Consider the following 6,000-nt stretch of genomic DNA (forward strand, 5'->3'; position numbering starts at 1 on the left):
ATACCTTTCTGCTTTCTGACATCACTTCCTGGGATTAAAGGCTCACTTCCTAGGATTAAAGGCTCACTTCCTGGGATTAAAGGCATGAGTCACCATGCTTGGCTGTTTCCAGTGTGGCCTTAAACTCACAGAGATCCAGATGGATCTCTGCCTCCCAAGTGATAGGATTAAAGGCGTGTGTGCCACCATTTTCTGGCCTCTATGTCTATCTAGTGGCTGTTCTGTCCTCTGACCCCAGATAAGTTTATTAGGGTGCACAATATTTTGGGGAACACAATACCACCACAACAACTCAAAAGGGTAACCTCAGAAAGGTGTGCTGCACTTCTAGAACTTTCTGATAGTAACTCTACAAGCATGAGACAGAAGCTATCTGGCTGTATTCTCTCAGTCTCCTGCCTCTACTCACTCTCTGCTTCCTCAGTTACACCATGAGCTTTGCCATTGTTCTCTAAATCTATGGAAGGAAGAAGAGGCTATTTTCACCAGTCCATTTCATTCTCCGCTCAGTGATCAAGTAGGCCCATCTGACTGACCCCTAGAAAAGTAAATCGTGTTAGAAATAAGATTTCTGTCCTTTCTGGGCATCCCCTAAACACTCCTGTTGATCTGCCAAGCTTGCTCTGTTCCCTCATCTGCTGGTCATAAGCACGATTACCCAGAGAACCAGGAAATGGCAATAGTGTGAGCCTGGGTTCCTGACTGCACTGGATGATTCTGTGAGCAAGAAATAAACAGTGTCAAGTGGCTTAGATGTGCAGGTTGATTGTTGCATCCAGTTGCACACCCTGACGAACACAGGACTTGTCTGATGTCATTGAATTCCCTGTCCTTCCAGGACAGAGACTATGTTTGTAACTCAAGCACAAGTATAGCATCTGGCACATAGTAGGCATTGCTCAACGTATGAATGAATGTGTTGAGCTAATATCTGAGCCTGGTCTGAAAGGCAAAGAAATCAAATAGGAGGCAAGGTAGCAGGTAGAAAGTGCTCCAGGAAGGGTGAGTGGCATGTGCAGAGATGGAGAGATTTAGGGAAAATATGGTTCAGTCTCAGTGCTGACAAGGCCCATGATATTGAGGGAGATCGCCAGAGTAAGGCTAGTGAGAGGGCAAAGACCAGATCCTAGAAAGGAATCCTGGTGAGGGGTGGATATGATAAAAAAAAAATCATATACATGTATGAAATTATCAAAGAATAAATTAAAATACATATTTAAAGGGAAAAAAGTAGGTCCCCGTGATAAGACACCATGGCCAAAAGCAACTTGGGGAGTAAAGGGTTTCTGTGAGCTTATAGTTTATAGTCCATCATGGGGCGGAAGTCAGGGTAGAAACTCAAGGCAGGAATCTAGAAGCAGGAACTGAAGCAACAACCACAAAAGACCACTGGTTACTGGCTTGCTCCTCCTGGCTTGCTCAGGGATGGCATTGCCCGGAGTGGACTGGGCACTTCCACATCAATCATCAATCAAGAAAATGCCCCAGGCTGGAGGGATGGCTCAGCTGTTAAAGGCTAGGTTCACAACCAAAAATATAAGAAAATGACCCACAGGCTTGTCCACAGATCAATCTAACTGGGTCATTTCCTCACTTAAGGGTCCCTCTTCCTCCATGATCCTGGCTTGTGACAAGTTGAGAAAAACAAAAACAAAAACAAACAAACAAAAAAACAATCAAATGCACTCAAGGTCAACTGCACCAAGTTACAAAGGAAGTATTTGAGCTATTGTAGCCTCACCTGGAACTGGGCTTTTCCAGGAACCCATCCTGTGGAGTGAACCTTGATCAGTGTGCCCCAAGATGGGATGGCACAGTGGTAGAACATGCGAATGCTTGAAGTACTGGCCTGACTTGTAAGCACGGAGGGTAGGGGGGACCATATTCTTAGCAAATGTTCTCAGAGTTTCACATTCTGCAGAACTTTTGATTTGTATGCATTTAATTTTAGTGGAATCTGTGTCCTTATGTCGTAGTAAATGGAAATAAACTTTTGAAGCATGAAAAAGGGAAGTTTGATTTGTCCTATAGGAATCCTTCAAGCATTTCAAGTTAAGATGTCCTTTCGTCACACTTATGTTTAAGGGTGATCTCGCTAGCTGTCTAGAAAAAGGAAGGATTAGAAAAGAAGAGCCAAAAATACAATTTTTTTTAAAGCAACACTTTCCATTTTTCCAAATCATTCATCGCATGAGATGCTCAACCAAGTGCTTTGGGATGAGTATTTTTCAGGAGCTGTGTGTACTGTAGCCTTTTTCGGGTGTTCTTGGGAACTACTTATTAGCATACACCCAAACTCTCAACTGACCTTGCGTTATTAAAGTCTGTAAAACTTTAATAGTTCTTAGAATTATTTGACCACAGAACTCTTTTCTCATCTCACAACCACTACAACTGATATTACTTAGGATTAAATTTGGCTACATATAATAAAAATGGCTGCAAAAAGATGCTGAAGAGATGGCTTAGTGGTTAAGAGCTCTTAATGTTCTTTCCGAAGACCTGAGTTCAGTTCCCAGCACTCACTTTAAGAAGCTCACAACCACCTGTAACTCCAGCTCCAGGAAAATCTAATGTTTCTGGCCACTGAGGTACTTGGACTCAAACACATAATTAAAAGTGTTTAAAAATAACTCTAAAATTAAAGGAAATGATTGCAGAGGAATACTAGTGTTGAAATTTATTTTCTTCTTGTATAAGAACTACAAGAGGGAAGCAGTCTGATAGTGGCATCGTACATTCATTGAAAACCAGGCTTCAATATTTTTGCCTCATCTTTTTTAGCGTTAAGTCTTCACTTCATGTTCCAAGATGACAGTTGATGTCCATGGAAGGAAAAAAAGAGATGGTTAAAAAATGAAAAGCATGGGGCTGTCTTCAATAGTCTCTCTGAAAATACTGCCCATCACTTTTGTTTACATCTTGTGGGCTAGAATTTGCTTGCATAGATTTTCCAAGGCACAAAGGAGGCTGGGAAATATGGTATTTTCTATGTGTCAAGTTAAAAATCAGATCTATCACTAAAGAGCTGATAGACTCAACTAGCGGAACTAGGTCGATGTCCCACAAAGGTAATGTTCCACAGAGCATACACTTGGATAAAATGTCTAAGTAAGGAGATTGATTTTCTAAAACCGTTTTAGCCACTTTATTGTGGTACAAAATTCAATACTGTATAATTTGTCTACTGAAAAAGTGAACAGTTTGATGATGTTTAGTAAATCTATACAGTCAAGCAACCATCCCATAATTCAACTTTAGAGTATTTCCATCACCCACCAAATTCCCATTCACAGTTGCTCCTCATTGCCACACACAGCCATTGATTTACTTCCCTCCTATATGTAGTATTTCATGTCTGACATATTTCATATAACATGAAATATTATGGCTCATCTATACTGTAGGGTGTTTTGTTAATTCATTGTTTCTTTACTGGTAGGCAATGTTCCATTGTATGGGCGTCGTAGTTTCTTTTGGGGTTGCTGCGTTAAAATACTCTATCAGAAACAACTTAGTGGAGAGAGAGTTTGTTTTAGGCCACAGTTCCAGGTTATAGTCATTATAACAGGGCTGTCCCAGTGGTAGGAACCTGAAGGAGTTGGTCCGTGTTACAGCCGTAATCAAAAACAGAACAATGAATGTATGAGTGCTTGTACTCAGCTCATTTCCCACACTCTTAAGTTCCCCCTGCCTAGGGAATGGTGTCACCCACAGCAGGCAGGTCTTCCAATATTGATTTACATACTCAAGATGATCCCCTAAAACCAAGCCTAGAAAACCCTCATTTACATTCTCTTCCCAAGTGATTTTTAGATAGTGTCAGCTGACCATGGAGATGAGCCATCTTAATGGATATGTTACTTTTTATTTATTCATTCACTAAATGGTGGGTGTTTATTGACTTATTTATTTAGCAGCATGGAGGATCAATCCCAGGGTTATGTACACATTAGGCAAGTGTTCTACTATGGAGAACAAGGTAGAATGATGGTGTTCTACCATACACCCCCAGTCCTCTTTATCTGTTTTTGGTTTGGAAAATTAATTCACTAAGTTGCCCAGGCTGGTCTTCAGCGAATTCAGTAATGCAGACTGGAACTGATCTTTGCATCTTCCTGCTTACACTTTACAAGTAGCTAGGATTACAGGGCTGTACTACTAAGCCTGATTATGACACTTTTGTGTAATGATTTCATTTTAGAGGAAGGAGGGAAGCTCATAAGACTCACAAATTAATGGAAACTCACAAGTCTCAGACTCCTGAAACCTATAAGATCTACAAGACCCCTACCTAAGATTATACAAGCAGTAAACAATTGCTGGGGAGAAGAGATTCTCCAGCCTATCCAGCAAGGGATGCATATTTCATGGTTTTTTAAAGTATGCTGGAGTGGGCTTTTCATTGATACAGCTACCTTCAAGTTGTTCATGCTCCTGTAAGAAACCCCAATAATTTACTGGTTCACTAAGCTGGACTTAGACAGAATCTTTGTTTTCTCATTGTTAACGTATCTGTAGTTGTTTTTTGTTTTGTTTTGTTTTGTTTTGTTTTACATCTTCCCAGGAAAAGTCACACAATATGATGGGCATTTAAATTGTTTCTACTTTGTGGCTATTATGAATAGTACTTCTATGGACTTTCATATTCAATCTTTGTATGTTTTTATTTCTTAGAGAGAGTCTAAAGAGGTTGGTGTTCAAAAATTGAATACATACCTTGAAAGTTCTTGATTTTTTTTTTAAATGCCCACTACTGACAAACACTGTTCTAGCTGCTGGAGGTGCAACAGTGAATAAAATTTGGGATATGCTCTGCCCTTATGGAGCCTGAAGTCTATGCAAGGATGGGAATTAGTTCAACAAACACAGAAACAATTTTAACATCTTGAAAGTCAAATATCACAAAGGGGTGCTACATGGTGGTGAGATTGTGCTAGAAGGATCTTCTTTGGTCAAGGAAACCAGAAAAGAACTGTCCTTGAGCTGAGTGAGATCTGAAGCACGGTAGAGCTGCCACCCTAATTGTCCTCCAAAGAAATAGCGTTTGTGACCACAAGGGTATTTCCACTCATGCTGCCCCTTGCCAGAAACTTACAGGTGTGCTGGTTTCAAGTCTGTCTGTCTTTGGACAAAGTTCCTATGTTTTAACCCCTCAGAGTTTGGGGAAAACTCTAAAGCAAACACAACCAAATATTAATAAAATTTAGTCTTGGCTGAACTCTTCCTACCCCTAATTTCCAACATTGTGCATTGAAATAGGAGCATTATGTATATGAGGCAAGTGCTCTATTACCTTTTTAAAGGGTGCTGTCACCCTCCCCTTTTAAAAAGTGTATGTATGTATGTGTTCATGCATGTGTGGGTACATGTATATGTGAAAACAACTTTGGGTATCATATTCAAGAACTCAGTCCACCTCCTTTGAGACATGAACTCTTATTTGGCTTGGAGATCACTAATTACACTAGACAGGATGGCCAGTGAGCCCTCTTATTGTCTTTGCCTTCCCAGTGCTGGGATTACAAACACATGCCACCACGGCCAGGTTTTTAAAGTGGGTTCTGCAGATCGAACTCAAGTCCTCACATTTACAAGTCACCTCCTTTACCCATTGATCTACCACTTTGTGTTTGTTTGTTTGTTTGTATTTGTCAAACAGGATCCCATGTAGCCCTGGCTGGATTTGAAATGGCTATGTTGCTGAGCTGGCCTTGAATACCTGATCTCCTTTCCTCTACCTCCCAAATGTCAGGATTATACACACATGCCACCACACTCAGCCTGGGCAATCTTGTATATTATTCTCTGTATGTTTGAAATATTTTATGATTCTGCATTTAACACATATATTTATAAATTCCCTTGGAAATTGTTCCTGTTGTGTAAGCTATCCTATCTGATCCTATGTTAACCTTGTTTTCTCTCTATGGAGAGAGGAGTTGGAATTGAAAGGTGACTTCTGGAATCTGGACCCTAAAGCCAAGGAAATGATGCTAA

This window comes from Peromyscus eremicus, chromosome 4 (genome assembly GCF_949786415.1).
Source record: "Peromyscus eremicus chromosome 4, PerEre_H2_v1, whole genome shotgun sequence".
NCBI classification, from domain to species: domain Eukaryota; kingdom Metazoa; phylum Chordata; class Mammalia; order Rodentia; family Cricetidae; genus Peromyscus; species Peromyscus eremicus.